This window comes from Fistularia commersonii, chromosome 26 (genome assembly GCF_037954325.1).
Source record: "Fistularia commersonii isolate RoL2024-O1a breed Wild chromosome 26, RoL_Fcom_v1.0, whole genome shotgun sequence".
Classification (NCBI taxonomy): Eukaryota; Metazoa; Chordata; class Actinopteri; order Syngnathiformes; family Fistulariidae; genus Fistularia; species Fistularia commersonii.
In genome coordinates, this window is record NC_141309.1 from 10,789,385 (window position 1) to 10,811,152 (window position 21,768).

Sequence of the window (21,768 nt, forward strand, 5' to 3'; positions counted from 1 at the left end):
AATTGAATGGCATCGTACCTTTATTTTATTTTATTTTATTTGATTTTATTTTATTTGTTTTCAAATCACAAATACTACCACGTGTGAGTACTTCTTTGAAAACATGTTATTTATATGTCTATGATGTAGCCACTTAAATCCTGAAAACACTTAGATTGAATCAGTGCTGTCCTGGTTATCTTACACATTAGTTAAGACAATTTATTTGTTTTGGTTTTTTTTGGACACTTGGAAATAATAACGATCACTAATGTATACGTGTGTATGTGTGCGTGCTTGGAAGGCGGAATGTCACCCTGTTTGTTTCAATTTAGAGATACATTTGATACAGAATTGATAAATGATAAAGTCGCCACACGCAAAACAGACGTGCCATCCCCAAAAACAAAAGAAAAACAACGGTTGGTCCAAGAGGATATAGTTGCCATCAGGCAGTGAGTTAAAGCAGTTCACACACGCGAGAAGAAAAAAAAAAGAATTTACCACTTTGGACAAGTGCAGGATGTAGGAGACCTTGCAGTAATGTGAAGTTTATTAGCAATCTTTCTCAGCAGTGTGTGAATGGGATTTGAATGGGTGCAATGATTGTCAAGTACTTTGAGTACTTTCAAATTTGCCAAAGCACTGCATGAATAAAACCCATTTCCCACTTGTATAAAGGATAGAGATTGTTGCTGTGAATTAGTGCCACTATCATTACCTTTTTCAATTGTAGTGTCTGACACAGATTGTTTTTGTTTATTTGCATATTATTGCAGTTCTTTATAAAAATGTGCCAGTGGAAAATGCATATCCCCCCCCCTTTTTTTTTTTTAAATGACTACCTTTTGGTTTATGAATGTGGTGAAAGAGGATCTAATGTTAGCCGGTGTTTGGGAGAAGAGGATGTAGAGGGATGGGTTAGATGGAGGCAAATGATTTGCTGTGGTGATCGCTAAGGGAAACAGGTGAAAAGACCATCTTACCTTTTGGTTGTACATACATTTAATCACCTTTCCATAAAAAAGAACTAATTGCAGAGTAAGACTGTTACAGGTTTCCCACCGTGTCTGGAAGCCCTCTTTCTTTCAACTGTGACAAAATGGAATGTAACTTTTTTTTTTGCTAACATGCTGTTGAGTTCAAATATATTTAAAACTTTAACTTTGTTTTCAATCAAACTCCATTATAGTTTTGATTTGCATTCATCCAAAACGTACTGTACATTCTTTGACAGGTGACATGCGAATTGTGCACACATTAGCTATCACATTTTCCTTCCCAGTCATTTATATATTGAGAAGGGCTTGGGATCATTTATCAGACAAAACAGGAGTTTTAAAAGTAGTACAATTATCTTGGGTGGCCGGATTTTTGTGTGCAATTTAAACTATTTCCGACAGAGGTCACTGTTCTCTAAGTAACAAAATATGGTCAATTCATTCCTGATACGGTCAATGTTTATCGCTTTAGTTTTTGAGGAGTTGCATTTGTTCATGCAAGTTCGGACATAAATCGTGAAAACAGATTCCACCACAGTCACTTTCCTTACCTATTCCCTTATTCATGACCACTTTGTATCGCTTGTAGTGTTCTTTAGAGAGGTAATCAATCAGGCACCAAGCACGTTTGTTTTAGATTTCCACCTTAAGTGGTTTACAGTTCTGATACATAATGAAATAGTCATGGACACTTGTTTGCCAATTAATCTCTTGACAAGAAATGCAGGCATGAGCATTTATTTACCTTGTATAGTACATTTATTATCACACAGCTAATGCCTCCTTGGAATAAGTATATCTCTGCCTTTTAAACATGTGGTGGCCACTTTGCTAAAATTTGGCTATTATAGCTATTTGTGTGGCAGGATTGTTAGTGGTTCGGTGATAAATGGAAAAGCCTTGATACATACTCAACACTATGTCTGCATTCTACTGACCCCCAAACAAAAGTCAAACATACTTTGTTCTCATTTTGTGTGGTCCCCAGAGAACCAAAACATCCTTTCAATTAGTGTCTGGAAGTAGATAATGTGGGAAGGCAGGGTCAAAAAAGCAATCCTTATGGATATGTACTAGAAAATATGCTGTGAACAGAAGAATAAGGGATTTCCTTACCATTTGCCTTCTCTGATATTGCATGTATTCTATAATATTTTCATGTCTTTGTTTGACTGTGGCCATGTTAATCCTCTTCAACCATTGGTTGTTCCATTTTATACCCTCAAGTCTCCTGTTGTGATCTTGTGATTTATAATGCTTTCCATGATTTAATGCCAATAATCTTCTCCTGCATAGGTGAACCACCAATTTTCTCTACCTTCTAATTTTAAAGTCATGGGTCGCCTGTAAATCTGTTTTTTAGTGTTTGTGGGTGAGCGTGGATGTGCATGTGTGTCTATATGTGATACATCATCTCTTGTATTGGCAATCAAATCCCCAGCTGAGGAATTTATAAATGTTAATAAAGAAAACAGTTATAATACTTCGCTTAACATAAGTGACACCTTTTAATCTTTATTTTACTATGATTTTAAGGTCAAAACGAACCCTCATCATCTTTCTATCCTTCTTAGTGTAACATGTTTCGTATGTTGTCCAATGGTAGATTGTAACAAAGTAGTTTGCACGGGCAATTATCAAGACACATGAAGTCATGGTTTGTGACTTCAGAAAATAAGCTCAGCAGTAGATACAATCAGTCTCCCAGTGGGTAATTAGATTTTTCATGTGATGTCAAAATGAAGAATAACTTTAAATTAGATACTTATTGCATATGACAAACCACTTCTTACATTTTACCAGTTGTATTATTGCTCTTGATGAAATCAGGACAGCGTAATCATGAATAGATTTTTGTATGAGTCCTATTCAGCGCTGTTGGAGCCATATTGATGGGTTCTTGACAAATGAAGCTGAAATGATCTTGCCGGGTAAAGAGCAGCAACAGCCCCTCACACCTGGTTTGTTGTTTTTTTTTTTTTTAAAGAACTAATTTTTTTCAGATGCTTGTTTCATAGGGTGAGCATTGTGAGATCTATATGGTTGTCAACTGTTTTCCTTCCTCCTTTCACATATGAACATGTCAAACTCTTAATTTAAAGATAAAGGAAATCTAGCCTTTATGAATTTCGAAATCTAGCCTTTATGAATTTTGATTCTATCATTTGTTTTAATACTTAATCTAAGTTTGTTATAATTACTTTGGTGATTTCATAAACTTACTGTAATTTTTTTTTTTTTAATTTCAAACTCAATTTTTTTCAGATTTAGTGCCATTTAAGAAGTCCAGACAATTTCAGGGATTTCAAATTGGGAAAGAGGAAAAAAGAAAATCTATGACATTTACACAAGTTATCCAACTATTTCAATAGTGAAATATCCCTGTTAACAGAATGTGCACTCACATAGCTTTTGCTCTGACCTCTGAGGAAGTTTGTATTTTCTTTCTGTTGTTAATGTATTTGACTGTCTTTCAGCACAACACTGAGAGGAACATTTTCATTTTACATCGTGCAGAGTGGAACATTGGCATCGTTATCAATTTTATAGAAAATGTCATTTTGAACATTTCCCCACTTCGGGATGATGAAAGTAATATTCTATCTTCTATCACATGAAGCCTGATATGCATGTTTGAATTTGTTTGCCAGTAACACTGTTTCAGACACATTCATCATCCCTGAACTGAAATGTTAAATGATAGTTGATATTGACTCTGATATGGAGTTGTTCTTCATCTCTCCGTCAGCGCTTCTGTCAGTCACTGACAAGGCTCTGGTAGGTTTGGATAAGTCTCCTGATTGTAGTGGCAGCAGGTGTTTTGACCCGAACTACACAGTGTTGATGGCTCTGGTGACAAACAACGAACCTGCCTGGAACAATCACACTATCAGATTGAACTTGTGCCAGCTGGTAAAACATTAGATTTTGGGCAGAGAAAGATGCAGTATCAGTACAGAACACAGTATGGCTGGAGTTGCAATGAAAACAGAATCACCCTGCAACAACCTGAAGGTATTCTATACATTTCCTGACATCTTTTGCTGAGGAAGAGGAAACAACAAGTAAAGGTGATGTTTATAATGTTGCATTACTTTCACCGATGTCTTTATTAAAAAAAAATAACTGTCTTAGACTATCACGTAATAAACTATAACAGTCTGCCACAATAATGACCTGTTACTGCTACTTAACAAAATACATTAGCAACACATTGCATTTTATGTATTTTATATCATCTAATTATAATATATAATTATAAAATAATTATAATAATAATTCGTGATGTTATCTGTGATATGCTTTTATGCATTCATTCTATATGGACTGACAATGTCCCTGTCTAAATCAATCATAAAAAGCACATGACAGTTGTTGCTGACATCTTCAACAATAGCATAAATCAGAATAAAACATAAAATCTTCTGAGAATTGTTAATCTTCGACTAATATAATAAGCATTTAATGTTAACCTGGCCTGAATGATATTTTACATTCATCATTACCTATACTTGCTGTGCTTTGGACTGTACTACATTTACCTCCCTCGAGCAACAGTAATCAGTAAAGATCATTGGAGGCAGGAAGAGTGAGAAGAAGGGAAGACATGATGGATAAACTTCCTGTGGAATGTGCCTCTTTGGGTATTGAGGGTTTCCTATAAACAGTAGACAAGATCATTTTCCCAGTTTCTTTCCTTTTAATATTTGCAATTGCAGTACCTTAATTGATGGGCTTGCATAAATCTGTATGCCTGGCTTTGTCTCTTTCACTATTTTTTTAAATTTTACATTGTTTCTATCAAGCAGTCATACTGTTAACTTTCATGTGACTGAAACAACAAATTGCACATCTGTATTTGGGTATGAGAAAAAATAACGTGATGTGTTTTTACTTGATCACAACAATGGATAAGAATTTGATTTTCATAACAATTCAAACAAAATATCCCAATGTTAACTAAATTTGAATATAATAATATATCAATATGATATAACATTTTGATTCATCCTGTTTGTAATCGACAGCTGCTCTAGATTAAACCTCACCTTGCCTAATGCCAGTTGGGACAGTCTCCTGCATCCTCTTTGACCCGTGTGCTGGATGAGCAGCACAGACAATGGATGAATGAATGAATGAATTAGTTAATTATATTGATACATGTCACAATGTATGTTCTCCAGAAAATCAGATACACAACATAAACAAACAGACAAACATATCATTAGATTATTGACTTGAAAATCATCATCTGCATCTCAAGAAACAGGAAAGACCCTGGGATCCCCATTACAATGCCAAATCTGGGTTTAGCTCTATCATATTACAACATTATCACATTACAAAGCCTGCTCTGTATACCGTGTATAAGATGTTTCTCAAATCCTTGGTGGATTGTCAGGTCATAGAAGTACATGGTAAGTGTGGCACCACACAACTATCAAGATGGAAACTACATATACTACAACATTTGAATAACTTCATCTCTTTTTGTAGCACATTGGTGCTATGGTCTAATGCCCAAACTCTTAGTTGTAATGACAATTCAGGTAATAGATAAGAATGTAGGGCTGAAGCCAGCTGATACTTTAATTATTAATTGCACTTTTCAAAGTATTTTAAATAAATATATCTTTTTGTGTTACATGTCTAAAAAAAAAGCCCATCCATGTTTCAAAAATCATACAGCAGGTTCATTGGAAAAAAAAATGCGAAAATTGCCGAAATGTGCGGATGAGAGAGTGAATGTCTAATGAGAGGCTGCCTGTCTGTAAATGTGGCCCTGTGATTGACTGGTGACCAGTCCAGAATGTATCCAGCCTCTCACCCAACAGCAGCTGGGATGGGTTCCAGCATTCCGCGCAACCCTGAGTAGAATTAATGGTACACGATGGGTGGATGGATGGATGGATGGATAGACCGCTTAATGGCAAATCAAAAATCTCAAAGTCTTTATAAATATCCAACAAAAATCTAAAAGGAGGCACCACTCAAGATATCCCTTCCCCCCCTCTCTTTGGAGGAAAGGATACATGGTCAGTGGTCAGCTCATTTGTCAATGATGTAAATCTGTTGGAAACACTTATAGTATTTAGCCGTCTTTTTTTTTTTCCTTTTGTTGTCTATTCTTATCATTGTTGTTGTTCACTCTGCTGTCTATTTATTTGTAGATTTTGCTATCTTTTAATTGTCTCTATTTATATTCATACCCATATTTACTGATACTGTCCGTGTTGCGCTGCTGTGACAAAAGAATCTCCTATGGGGATCAATAAAGTATATCTTATCTTCTATATTATCTTCACAACCTCACCTTGACTTTGCATGTAATTTATAGATTAAATTTTTTCATTCAACTAGTATAAGCATATGTATTGATTAACTTTATCTGTTAAATGTCAGTGCATCAGCACCAATTTTATTAGCATATTGAGAGGCTGATGTTTGTACAAGCACACTATTTTCCAGGCTTACACTGATGGAAAGCAAAATGGACACCGACTGTTGACACATCAGTGTATAATATGCACAAGAGGGTTGTTCATTTTTTTATAATGACCTCAATTTCAGTTTTAAAAAAACAGTCACAGCAAACGTCATCCCCAGGGCTCGATTTATGTGTATGTTAGCTGATTTAATTGGTTGATATCGATCTATAGCACATTTATTGTTAATTTACGGCAAGTACTTTTAAAATTTTGAAAACTTTCCAGTTCAAGATTTTATCAAAATGTGACATTGTAAATTCGAAACTGCTCCCAGCTGGACACCAACACCGATGAGACATTTAAATTGCAGGGTGTTATTTCAACTGGTTTTGTGTATCAACACAACTGATATTGTCTATCTACCATAAATTTTGGTGTAAACTGATTAAAGTCCGAGGGCCATGAAATAGTTTACCTTCTTAACAACCTGACTTGTATTATCTTTTAATAACCATTGGTATTTTGTAGTTTGGAAGTCCAGTGTTGGATTTTGAGGTTTATTTTCAATTGAAACTAGTGCGCCACCTTCCTGGTATGAAACCATTGTTCAGTGCAGCTTGTGGTTACTGACAAATTCAAAGCATTTTTTGCTGAAATGAACTCTGATCCATCTTATAAATGCAGTGTCAATGTACTATTGATTAAACTTAATTATGACTTGACACATTAGGAGTACTGGTATTTTTGGTAGTTTCAATAGATTTGACTGTATCAGTTGTGGTCTCATTGGCCTCAAAATATCTAATATCTGGATATGCATTTATTAGACTTTTGTGTTGAAAGACAGGACAGTGTCTGATACAAATGGACATCAGCGTCTACATACCATGTGACAAAACCGAAAAAATTTTTTGGTGATAACTTTGAAATCAAGCAGATTGTATTTCACAAGTCATGAAATGAGTCCTTCACTGAACCTTCACTGTGTACGTGCAGTTTAGAGTTCTCCAAGAGGCGACTCATTCAAAACCTACTTCATGCTTGGCTGAGAAAAAGGTTGACAAACATAAGACAAATGACCAGTCACTGTAAAATGAGATGGATGGTGTGAATTGAAGCAGGCATTTGGGTGGTTGTTGCATTAGCAATGTTTCCTTGGCTTGACAACTCAAATCTGGCTTCAGAACAGCAGGTCATTGGCAACCTAAGCCCTGTAGTTTTAAATCAAAAAGTGAATAGCTTCAGCAGGATTTTATTTCTTCAATTCTGCTTTCTCTTTGCTAATGTTTGTCTGGTACTTTTTTGGCAGATTATAATGTTTAATAATTAGTTTTGACTTTTAGTTTGAGCCTTAGAGTTTTATGAAGACTATCCATACTTGAATTCATAGATTTTTTTTTTTGTGCACGATCTGGAGACTACAGTGCTGTTTGTCACCTTATATTACGGTCATTTTCAGGAGCAGGGCTGAACAGATTGATTTTGTTTCAATCTCTGAAGATCCAGTTAAGTAATTATTGTCTCCAAAGATTATGTGCTTCAGGGTCGGGTTTGCTTCCATTAGATGTCAACAAAGTTAGTCAAACTAAACCACTAAACCTTGTTTTTCCATGGCTGCTGTGGGGAATAAATTACGGTAACAGATGGATGGGTAATGCAATGATTTGAAATAACCCTTCTTCCAATATATCACTGATTATAAGCTACATCAGGTTGATCAAAGGTGAATGAAGTATGAGATTGAGTTTAGCACTCTGCCAAAGTTAAATAACCACAGAAGTGGAAGTTCATTATACCTCATTTTACACAGACCACTCATTTTGTCCGACTGTATCTGAGATACCATGCATATCATTGCAGCATTCATGTTACTGGCAAGACAAAATTGGAAACAAGGAACCACATTGTGCCAATTTAATCAAGTATGTCTTATGTTTCCTTTAATTGTGGCAGTTATCACAGTGCTGTTTGAACTGAACATCACTGTGACAGTGAACCTATATGATATTGGTAACACTGACCTTCTGCTGAGCTCACATTGTTTTTGGCGACGTATTCACCAGGAGGTATCAGTTTTCCCCGAAAGGGTTAAAAGTCAAAGAATTATGGGTATAAAAGGTCACCTCTATGCCCGATGCATTGCATAATCATTTTACATAGAGGAGAGTGGAACATTGGCGTGCGTGTGTGCGCGCGTGTGTGCGTGTGCGTGTGCGTGCGTGTGTGTGTGTGTGTACATACCGAGGCAGTTCTAGGCAAAAAAAAACCTTTAGTGTGCAGGATGCACACTAAAGGTTTTTTAGTGTGCAGCCTTTTTTAGTGTGCAGCCTTTAGTGTGCAGGATGCACACTAAAGGCTGCAACTAATGCAGCTTAAGTCTGCTGTTTTCTGAGATTCAAAAGTGCTAGATCTCAAGTTTTTATTGGGCTAATGGGCAAGAGTGCATTGTCTCAGATGGTTAATGGAAATGATAAATTAATTTTGCCAATATAAAAGCAAGCCTGTTCCTCTTGTTTTTGTATTAATGAAACAACATGTAGTCATTTTAGTTTTTGGTCCCCTGTCTCTAAATATCATTCTCTGTTCTCGTACCCGCTTGTTTTATTTTGACAGTTATATTCTGTGTCATCTTCAGCATTAGTTCTAATTGTTTCCCTGTCCTAAAGAAGTTCACCCATGTCAGTAAAGTAGTTGTGATCAGTATCAGCTGTCTTAGTAAAACCAGTATGCTTGCTTCCCAACGTCATGTGTGCATCTTGCATGGTTTTGCATTGTGGAGGGATTTTGCTGATTTTGTAGTCAAGTACTATTTTTGGTTTGAGTTTTGATCAGATGTGCTTATATTTACCATTATCTTCTTAGTATTAAATTTTCTGGGGTTTGTTTAATGTTTTTTCTGTTGAAATAGTAAGTGCCTTTTATTACTGGTATTAAAAAGTTTTCCTGCATTGTTTGTTATTCAGTAATTTAGTCCATCTTGACTCATTTTGCAGCTTCAAGTGAAATGATGACCTGATGTAATATTGTGCAAGTTGCCGTGAATTTGTATGATTACATATATGACATTATGATGTCGGATGGTGTAGAAGGGTGTTGCTGAGCATGTTGCTAAATTTGACTGACAGGTCATGTGTGGTACTATGTTTGTTACTGTTGCAAGAGACTGTTTTTACTGGTTTCTGTAACCTGTGCCAATCAGGTCATCAAACCCTAACAACAATATATGTGTCTTCCGCCCTCCCTTTTGCTCTCAATGCAACTGGAACTGTTGCCTACTATGTGTCCAGCTAGCAGCTCTGCAGGACCATAATGATATCAAGCATTAAACATCTGGATGACAATACTACAATGTATCATTAAAAGTGTACCTCAACCTATCCAAAGATGAAATAATGAGGATTCAGTAAAAGATTGAGTTATTTCTTGACTTTTGTCTTACATACATTCAGTAGCATTTTATAACAAGTGTTAGCTTTTAAAACAATTCAGCAAATGTCTCTCAGTCCACAATGGCTACTTTATAAAAGCCATGGTGTGGTTCTGTTCCTCTACTTTGGCATTAAATGATGTAAACAAAGTCCATGTCACAGTGGGGACCTGAGAACAAGCCCAAAATATCTATGTACTACATTATAAGCAAGAAACCACAGAGGCTTTATAAATAAATATATAGGTGTATACAACTATGTTTTCTCCCCTTGTTAGATGATATATCTTGCATCTCAAGTGAAGGAGCCATTTCCAAGTTCACAATGGTCCCACGAACCCCCACCCTTCACTGCAGCCTTCCCCACATCATGCCTTCTTTTCCCCTGTCTATCGCACTAAAAACAGTATATTTTTTGTCCTGGATTGCTGATAATGCTAGTTACACAAATGCACTATTGTTTGTTCTGCCATTAAGCTTCAAACTTACCAGAAATGCCAAAATACTTTGCAGCCAGTATCAAAGTTAAATGTATTTTTCAAGTCTAAAAACAGCCACAATTCCTTATAAATCAATTCTGCTGTCGAGCCGATACTCCTTTTAACTGCAACAATAGGTTGCTAATCCCAGACATCAGAGTTTCATTTCGTTTTCAAGTTGCATAATTTGTGCTGATAAGCATATGGCCTTTGGTATGTGTTGATATCCAGTGAATGGACTGATTTTCCAGCGGTGACTCACCCCTTTCCTTGAAACTGGTGACTAAAATGTGAACAGGTGCATTTGAGGTTTAGGCAAAAGGTTAATGTGAAGTACTGATCAATCTGGAATAAAATGTCAAAAAGAATCTGATTATCTCATGTCTGATTAACTGCATAAGCACCTTTTTAGGGGGGAAACCATGCACTGGCAACTTTGTATTTATGTAATTGCAGTAGTTAATAGTGTATTTCCTCAATACACAGACAACTTTATAGTGAAATATCTGCCTTGACAATGTTAGCTGAATGTGATCTCGAATGTGGTGACATCTTTGACTGAGTCACTGCTCTTATATGTAAGAATTAAATTACAAGTGACTTTTCTTTAATGGACAGAAATCTTGTCACAACACTTAATGCTGTGTTAGGTACAGCCAAAGCTCGTTCAATCAGAAGCCGTGCCATCTGAACACTGCATGCTTTGGGGACCACAGATGGAGGACGAGTTTACACAGCACACACGGTAGCCAAATTCATTCAACGGGCTGACATGCAGCACTGGAAATTTCCTTTTTACAGGGACCACATAAAAACCTTGGTGGTTTGCATAGCAGTCACCACAGTCTAGAAGTTGAAAATGACAAGCCACAGTTTTCACCTGTTGTAAATGAATATATATTACATTACATTACATCACATAACATTACATTATATTATATTAATGTTATATATTATATATATTGAACATATGTATTCAACTCTGAAGGGTGCTAGCATTTTTGTACCATCTACCATGTGGGTATCCAAGCATGTAGTACTTTGCGTATGTAATAAGAACATACCTACTTCACAGCTTGTGATGTAAGATGGAGACAGGCTAATTTGTGAGCAAATGTGTCACTGACCTGACAAGGAATTGGGAAAATATATAAAATACAGATGTCATCAGCTAGAAAGCTACTAAACTATGTTAAAGCCAGACCTCATGTTTCTGAATTAACATATTTGGTGTTGCATGACCAATGTACACAGGAACGATCATAGTGGTATTCCCTTTGTAACACAAGGTCCACCTTTCTATTACCAAACTGTCTGTCTAACTAAGCCTGGACCTGCCCTGCTTACATCAGGGATCCATCATGGTGGGGGAGTATACGGGAATGTTGGAAACAACCAAACAGGCAGCAACCCAGGAAACACTTGAACACTGCATGATTTCTCTCGTAGATAAAAGAGGAATTCAATTAGAGGACACTCAGTTTTGCATTGGAAAACAGTGAAAATACCAATGTGGATGAGGAAAAATTGTTGTCACTTGAATATACATTCAGCCCACAAAAAAACATTTCTTTCAGTTTTCATAACACACAATTAAAATGAGTAGAAACCAAAACAGAGAGAGGTAGGTGTAATCCAATCAATAATGATTCAGAGGCATTGCCTCATGGAAGACAAACTGCTAGTTTCCCATGGCTCCCTCTGTCCATGCGAGAAGAGTGGGTGTTCCGAAGAGCATAAGAAGTCACTGAGGCATACTTAATGAGCGTTTTATTTGTGGCGCTAAATCCATATGAACTCATCTCTTTCAGTGCATGCTTACAAAAACTTTGGCCAATCCTCTATCTTCAATTCTGTTAAGGCTAAGTGGGTCATGACAATGGACAGGATAATCAGATAAATTTATTCGATTTAAACTACAGATTCTTGGTAGTTTGCACTTCTGCTTTTTTCGTGGGTAAGGACCTTTCTGCAAAAGCACACAATCAGTCCAGTGTCCTTTGGCCATCTTTCTGGTTCCTCACTTGGGATTCCTCACTTTTTTTTTTTTTTTTACAGAACTTGGAAAAAAGAATGGTCTATAAACAAATATTTGTTTTCACTTAAGCTGCTTGCATCCTTTATTTCTCAGCCCCTGTGCACATATCTGACTTGACTCTCACTCTTGAGGACACAGAGTAAAAAATGGTTAGGGCAAATTTCTTCATATCAGGCATGTGTACATTAACATACAAGTGTGAGATTTTGCATGAACACATGTGTAGCGTGCATAAAATAGTGATGAAAACTGCATGGATGAGCATGATTCCGGAGTCTGCTGTTCAGCTTAATCTTTGACCAGAGGGAAGTGTAAATGAACCTGCTTTCTCATAGTCATTAGGACAAAAACTGTAGTAAAATAATAATTTTCAAGTGAATTTTGTGGCAGAGAATTTTATTTCAACTGTGATACTGTTCATTGTTTGGGTCATTTTCAACAACATTTCTTAACAGTGACTGGACCTGGGTTTTAAAATCCTTGTTATAACATTCATAAAGCAACAATGATTCAAGGCAAACAATAGGAGACTGTATTTCGAGGAATCACAAATGGCCAGTACATCATTTATACATGAGAATGTCAACTCAACTGATAAGAGAAGGCATGTTAAGAGTGAACTAAGATAAAGCACTTGTCTCAATATCATACCAAACATCTTTGCTATTCGGTGCCCATTTGACTTGGCTCTGCTATTTTGTGCTATACTAATGGGTTTATAATAGGTAAACAGGTTTTTGGAAATTTTTTGGAAGTCCTTCCTAAACCCTGCTGTGGTGCATTTTGTGGATCTGTAAATTAGCAACTTGAGTTGATAATGTATGAATGGTCTACATATTTATTTACCTTCACATAAGTAATGCAGTACAACTGATAGAATTAAGGGGAGTACAAAGTCCAAGTGTGGTGTCTGCAGCTTTATCACAGGCATCACATTAATCTGGGATTGTCATCTCAAGGCAGTCACGCAACTAGATTTCTCTTTCCTTTTCTGTGTATTATCAGTTAATATCTGATCTTTTTTAGGGCAGTAAAGAACATAGCAGGGTACTGAGCCAGTCCTCCTTACTTCATCATAGTCAAGCAGCATGCTGCTGATAAGCTGATAATTACAGGGTGAATCAACGTTTCAAAAACATAAAATTCTATTAGCAATGCTTCTCATCACCATGTAATCAGCACTGTGGGATCCTTGATCCAGTTACCATTTTCTTTCATCTGACTTGCTTCGTCACACCGCTTACTTGACACCAGCTTTAATTGGAAGTCATTTGGCAGCTTGAGCAGCACAGCCGGTCCTTAAAAGTTATTCAGAAGCAAAATATGTTGTATATTCACATGAATAAGATCAAATTTGATGTGAAATCACTGACTCGCGCAGAAATCTGAGGTTGTGGTTTTTAAACCAATAAAAAGGCAGGGTTATCTGCCTCATATCCTGTGTTGGAGGCATGGTAATATTTCTAGTGACTACAGAATAACATGGCGTGTTTCTTCAGCCATGTTGTGTTTTTTTTCTCCTCTTAATGAGGATTGGTTTCCCCTGAGCAATGAGATGTCCTGTTTGCGTTTTTGAGCAGCTACAAAGGAAAAACCAAACACAGGGCCTGGCTGTTCTATTTTCAGAAAAGTCAGAAGAACAGGTCTAAGCTCGTCAACTGCCAACATACTCCATTAGCAATGCGAGCAATGTTCCAAAGCAAAAGGAAGCCAGCTGAAGAGATGCTATCACAAGCTACACTCTCATGTTTTCATGCCATTCATGCCCCTCCGCAGTCTCAGTCTGAGGCTTTAAACCTCTTACCTATCTACCTCTTCAAGCTTATCCCACCTCCGCCCTCACACCCTGACATTCAACTATCCTTCAACTGATTCCTTTGCTCTATCTCCTCCGTGCAAACCAACCGTTAACTTGACGGTCAGGATTTTTGTGATCGCAAAGGTAAAGAGGTCATTAGAAGCAACATACGAGGAGTGGCATTCTAATCTTAGTGTGGCCAGCATTGAGGAGGTGAGCATGTCAAGGGACTTGCGTGCAGCACAGGAATTTAGGAACAAAGGAAGACAGATACCCCCCCACCCCCAACTCTCTGGCTTCTTGCCCCTTTATCTCAGAAGCCTCTTGGGATCACCAGGCCAGTAATTAGAAATGCCGCCTTGCAGCTTCCCTAAAGAAGAAACACATTTTATGGTTTGATTATACGAATTCGAAAGTCATGATACGCAAAGCAAGTTCTATGAAGGATGATACAATGGTAGATTACAAGACCTAGTTACTTTTCTACACTTCCTTTCCTCAGCTTGAACTTCAAGCGGGATCTTAAGCGTTATTGCTATATGTGTTGCACGACACCAGGTGCTAAGCCATCTTAGCTTCATTCTTCAGTAAACATTATCCTCACGTTTTAGCCGACTAAATAAGAAATGCCTTGACGAGTCATAAAAATGGTATTCTCTATTGCAAACTGCAATTTAGGTTTAGTTAGTTTTTTTTGCAATGCAAAAATAATTTACACAAACACATGAATAAGTAAAACATAGAAATAAGCGTACATGCCTGAACTGAGCTGACCAAGACTAAAAACTAAATCAAGCATCAAATACCTTATTCTTGCACGATTACTTTCAATTCAACCGGGCCACACTGCATCTATAAACACTAAGTATTACATTCCAATTTTATAAAAATACATACTATTCTCATTGAAAAATTAACTGTGTCTGAGTGGTGCTTGTGTCAATTTAAATTTTGAACTTTTTCAGCTTCAAGACATGAAAGTTAAACTTTTGCATTCTATAAATTTTGCATAGTACAATGTAGTCTGTGTCACACTGAAATTATTTACAGGCAGTATGTGAGAAGAAGGTAATAAAAGGTCGAATATAAAAGTAGAGATTTTAACATACATGCACAAAAATCTCTTCCATTTGTATGTTCAGTTGATGCCAGTCTGTCAGCCCACCTGTCTGCATAACCCAATGCAACTTCAATAACCAAATCCTTCTCATTTCAACCGCAGTTGTGCTAACCTGACAGAAAGTGGTGGAGGTAATTTAATAGCCTATTTACGCTAAATACAACATTATAAAGATATCTATCTCTATAGGTAGTCATTTATTTTCATATTTTCGAGCACAGTTTAGATCCTCTTTGCCAGGTATCGATAGTTCATTACTGTGAAACCAGTACAGGAAGGTATTCTTGTAGTAGACCAAGACTTGTTGTAGACCACACTATGGGCACATTTTTCTGGTAATGTATGACAATATCATCCCTGATGATCAGAGATGTTGATGGACAGGATACTGTTCATGTACTTCCAGTAGTCTCCCAGATAGTTATAAAATGTCTAGCAAATTGAATATATAATTGAATTATATTGCAATGAAATTCTCTTATTTAAAAAATGCAGTCAACAGTGTAAATTACAAGAGTATGCAATTAATTTTTGATTGCTGAACTTGTTTGCATGTTCTCCCCAAATTGTTTCTACGTGTGAATGAGTTGTTTGTCTTGACACGTGGCCCTGCAAGTGACAGGCAACCCCACCTCTTGCCCAATTACAACTGGGCTGAACTCCAGCACCCCACAACCCCGAGAGCAGGATAAGCGGTATAGATAAAGACTGAACGCTGAACTTGTTGAAAGAAAATTTTCTCCTGTGGAGAGTTAAAGATTCCCCATCACAATTGAATTGTGCATTATTTCAATTTTAGCCACCAAATCAGCAGTGGTACCAGGTTGCCCATGCAGCATCAGCCGACAGTGCAGAACATGGTTGTTGCATTAATTGCATTAATTAATTACATTAATTGCATCAATCAAGAGGTGTTCCCAATAACCCTGAAGTATGACCCACTAAAATTCACCTCCAAGGCATCTGCTATTGAGAGGTTGAGTGTAAAATAAAATATCTGTGAAACGTCTAATAAACACTTGGCATGCGCCCCTCAGAGGGGGATTATATTGCCATTTACCCCATTATCTTTAACTTCCTATTTTGATAACTCAGAACTGAGTATATTTAGAAATTAAGATTTTACATTATGATGCCAATATATATAGTTAGTGGTGCTCCATAGCCTTCTTTCTGAAGTCAAAAATGGATATAAAATTGTTTGTCTTTTTCTAGTAGGGTAATTTAAATTTTCAAAATACTTTGGTCAACAACGTCAACAAAGAACTTCATTATTCATAAAGAACATCAGTCAGATGAGAAGTTGGAGGACCCCGGGGACCCATCAGTTCTATTTTGTTTACACATGGATTCCATTATTAGTGACATTGGCATCACGCTCACTCAGACACACATATTCATACGTCTGACTTTCTCCAACACTCTTTCCAAGATAGCTTCTTCCGAGCAACAAATTAAGGTGAAAGAAATTGGTTCACTTCTTAATTTAGGGGATTTGTATTGACTAGAGGTCCATCTAAGTGTCTCCTCCAGTTTCAAATGCTTGAAATGTGGGAGTGAGCTTTTTCTTTTACATCTATTGGATCAGAGTGATATCCTCACATCAGAGGTAACATTTAATGTTTTTATTGCTTGTCATAAAATTTGTAATCCCAACAGATACATCGCAGTTGCATGAAAAACTTTATTTTCCTCCTGACTTTTAAAATACAATGAGTGTCTTGCTCTATAATTAGGGCACTTACCATGGGCGGTGCAAGGCCAGATACAATGACCTCCCTTGAAATACTGTTGCCCTCTAAAGATGCAGACTGGTCAGGGGAGCTTGTGCTCGTGTGTAATAAGGACTGTTTGTATCATTACAAAACACACACACACACACACACACACACACACAGTAAGGAGGTGATTTACACGCCACCCATGTCTTTAATATAAGAGGGTGGAGAAAATGGGTGGTTCGCCATGTTTATTAAGCAAGACATAAACTGCCCATACCAGATTGCAATTTGAGGTAAAAATACTTGCAATCTTCTCTTTGACTTTACTTGTAACATGAAAGAGATTTAACTTTCTCAAAGCTCTAAACAAAAAAATCTTTTTCGAAAAAGATCCACAAATCATAACTCACCTAAATCTTAAACTAAATTTCTTCAAGTTGTTGAGTATATGGACAAGTGTTGGAGTGCCCATTAAAGCTTGCAGTTTAGCTCTACTTTTCCACAGAGGCCAAATACTTGGTGGACTTTTAAGTGTTTTTTTTCTCCGGAATACCTAGTGGTGCTATATTTAGTCACTGATTTCAACACAACAAAGGGTTACTTTGTAAAGCTAAAAGGAACACACATTTTTTTCCCTTTACTTTCATGTATGGAAAGCATATAAGGCCTTACAGCTGTAACACATAGAACACAGAATAAAAAAAACATTTGCACAACATATTATAGTACAAAATGTACAGTATATGTGATTCATCAGTGATATTAAGTTCAACTTGACTGTGACAGTGTTACTGACATCTCCCTTAAAATCAAGAAATCAATTTATACAGGAGAGATATTGACAATGTAATCATTGTTGTACACTTGATGACCTACATACTTCAAAAATCTTTTAACATGATAACTGTTTAGCTGTACTAAATTACGCTTCTGTATATTTTCTCTTAACCGATATTTTCTAAACAACATTGAATATTTCAGAAGATCAGAAGAAACAAAACTAAATAAGACAAAACAAACCAAAAAAAAAACAGTGCAGCTTAACCAGTACAAATATTAAAGGGCAACATGAGAGATCACATGCAAAAGAGATCTGTTTAATGTTAAGTTTGTCATCAATCAAGAGGATAAGAATGAGGGGCAGCAAGAATTCCAGAATTACCTATAATCTTGTCATCTTGGACATGGTGTTCATGAGGTAAAATCTGGTCAAACCTGCCTTAGTTACACAAACAATTGCTCGACACTGTGGCTATCGTTTAACACTTGCTGCTGTAACATGCTGCAGAAACAAAAGAGGTTTCTTGAAGCTGTGCTCAAAACCCTAACAACTGTGCTGCTTAATTTTGTATGCTTGTATATTTTCCCAAAGGTTGCATTAGCTCCTTTATTACTATTAATGGTTTGGGGTCTGTCGTCAATCCCCTTTGTCTTGGTGATTTCTGCCCATTTAGAATTTACAAGAATTGATTTGTGTTTGTAATCTGGTGAATCTGCTCTTATACTTTTGTTTTGGGTAGTTCTTGTGCCCCTATTTTGTAGTTCTGTGCTCAATTAGCTCCCGTCTTCAGTTTCTCACAATACTTTAGTTCCTGACAAGGCCTTCATTGCTCTTGTCGTCAACATATCCTATGCAGCTCATCTTGAGCTGGCATTTTAAGAGGATTTCACACATAGGAGAACGTCTCTTAGACTGCCATCAATAATTTAGTGATTGCAGTTACTCATGAGAAATTACCGTGATGGATGTAAGCCCCACTCCTGCTGACTGCAGAGGGCCAACATGCTGATGACACAAGCCGTAGTCATTGATTTCCACCAGACCAGATCAGAGCCAAAGCAGAGCCCTACCCTCGCCCTGTCTACGATTCTGGCGCCAGTGCTGTATGCTCTAGCTTTCCTCATTGTGACAGTGATCCAGCAGATGATCATAGGCAAATCCGCAGTTTTATTAAGATATAAAGCTAGGGTCAACCTCATACTGCATATTTTCTGTTTTTCCATGTGCAGTATTGCCAGATATTAGAATTGCATGGTATTTTGATAGCACTTGTAATGACCACCAACAATAGTCAGATCTGTTATCTCCTGCTCTTGCTGGCAGACAGTATAGAAATCGGTGCTTGCCTGAACATCAGAAACTGGAAATGTCAGTGAACCCATTCTTATTCTTCAGACTTTGTCAGATGGTGGTTTGCCGTCCAAGTACCACAACAAGATATTCTGCGTTACTGTGAATTTGTGTGCTTCATTTCTAGCTTAAAAACAATCACAGGACTGAAAACATGGAAAGGAATGGGCATATAGATTATCAGGTTACTTAAAATAAAACTTTCCAAAAACTGTATTTCCAAACATTTTTTGTTCTATGATAAAATATGAGAATGATTAGAAATAACCTAGTGCAAGGATCGGCAACCTTTAACACCCAAAGAGCCATTTGGACCCGGTTTCCACGGAAAAGAAAACACAGTTACACAGCCACAGTTACTTTTAGACGTCTAAAATAAAGGTACCACTGTATATTTTGCTTTTTCATATTTTGCCTACCTGTAGTTTAAAGTCTCAACAAATTGACGGCATCTTGGCAGGTATACCGGCTTTGTAGAGTGTGACGTATATTTTGAGCGTTGAAAAATAATAAATATAATTTTATTTTCATATTTCAAGATCACAACAATCCTCCAATTTAGAACTAAAATTAAAAAAGGAACTAACACAAATAAAATACACTTCAATTAAATACATATGATTTATTTTCCCAAGCCACTCAGGGCCGCATTGTAAGGATGAAAGAGCTGCATACGGCTCGGGAGCCGTGGGTGTCCGGCCCCTGGCCTAGTGTAACCCCAGCTGTTTCAGAATGTTTAATTCAACAACCAATTGCAAATGAGAGAGAAAGAGCTATTGGGCTTTTATTTGTTAACTGTTGATTGTTTTGGAATACACTTAAATATATTGGTTACTTTTGTAAGAATACTAATGATGATGATGATGACGCCAACAACAACAACAACAACGACAACAATACAATAACTATATGAGTAATAGTATATAGCATACAATATACAATATAAATTATTACTATTATTATCATTATTATTATTATTATTTATATTATTATCTATTTATTTCAAATCTGAAAAAAAAACAACCTCTTAATTATTCTGCATTGAAATGTGCACATTGAAATGCAATAGCTTGGAAATCATGGAAAATTCAAATTTCATAGAAAACTGGTCAGCAATTAATTTTAAGTGACAATTATGTGATAATGGCAAATCAGCGGGAAATTTCAGCGGGACCTGAAAAGCTGGGGAGCTTACACACCAGACGTTATCCCTTCCTATCCTTGAGGTCACGACCTCCACTTACTACATGGCAACTTATGTTTGGATACCCGTGTTAAGATATATTATCAGTTATCCACATGAGCCTAAAAATACTTGATGACTTAACAAAAAAAAAAAAACTTCTGTCATTAACAACACACAAATTAAACTGACACAAGGACTTATCAGTGTACAAGGGTAGTTTAAAATGACAGTCCTTTCAAACGCAGAATACTTGCTCACCGTTACTTCATGTTTGTGCTTTACCGTGCAGAATAATCCATCTGCCATTTTGTTCTTGCCAAAAAGGTGAATTATCCCTGAAGTCACCTTTAAAATTTGAATTGAACAAAATGTGAAACCATAATTCACTGACATCACAATATCCTCCCAAAGTCAGCTAGTCCACTGCCCAAATGGGAACACACCTGCTCAGTGTTATACCTCAGTCATTGTATTCCCCTGCTCTCTTTTCTCATTTCCTCTTATATTCTAATTACATTCTCCTTTTTTAAATGGGTCTGTGATCCTTTAAAGATTATCAAGATAATCTGAACAATTTAATGTTGAATAATTGAGCATACAAATGGGTTAGAACAAAACAGAATTAATCTTCTATCATTTTATTTTCAGTTCCAGTTTTGTCACAATGATGAACACAAAGGATACCTGGGGGACATAAGAATGCTGTTTAAAAAAAGGAAAAAAGGGTTGGTGCAAATCAATACATCCAAATTCTTGTTTTTTTAATCACTGAAAGAACTTGACCTTCTGATCGGATGCATTCGTACAGTATGTGCTCGGTGGGGTTTTCAGTATATTCACCCAAAATAGTCTAATATTGTTCACAGATATATCCCCAGAGTTCATGCAGGGACAGAGACCATTGATGATTTAAACATTCAGAATGTTCTTTTATACAGCCCCCTAAAGAGACCCCAGCATGTGGTTCCACTCAGATTATAATAAGTGTGATTTACCCACGACTTGATATTTTCAGACAAGTAAACTTCTTGGTTTCTAAACACCCTCCTCACATCTCCACACAGTCACATCTTAAGTTTACTGCAACTGCTTGGAGGGTTCTTCTTATTAAGTGTAAATTCTCTTATTAAATTTTGTGACACTTCGTATAATTTTGAATACATAAGATTCCCAGTGTTCTATCTTTGCTAAATGAGTTAAACCATAATTTGCACTCCAAGGGCTGTAGCTATGGTTTATGCTTGTAGCCACTCCTTCATCCTCCTTTCATTCTTGATTAACTTCTCTGGCTAATGGAGGGTTTCCTGTTAGAAGAAATAAATAGAAAACATGCTCGAAGAAAGCATTTAAAAATATATGGTGTTTTGAAATGCAGTGTGGGATGAAAAGGATGCAAAATAAAGGTATAAAATTTGGATTTCATGGAAATATGGGAAAAGTCCTTTGTAACGAATACACT

At 36.6% G+C, this 21,768-nt stretch overlaps 1 protein-coding gene across 3 annotated transcripts in view; it reads left to right on the forward strand.

Moving 5' to 3' along the window:
• The window catches only part of adrb3a (adrenoceptor beta 3a), a 38,385-nt gene that overhangs the window by 816 nt on the left and 15,801 nt on the right, over positions 1-21,768 (forward strand). Inside the window, exon 1 of one of the 3 annotated variants that reach the window (XR_015108790.1) lies at positions 50-83. The exons of 1 other annotated variant lie outside the window; for it this stretch is intronic. The gene's annotated coding sequence lies outside the window, so the exon portion shown is untranslated. Of the gene's footprint in view, positions 1-49; positions 84-21,768 lie in introns of those variants that run through there. One more of the 3 variants, XR_015108789.1, reaches the window with a different exon arrangement.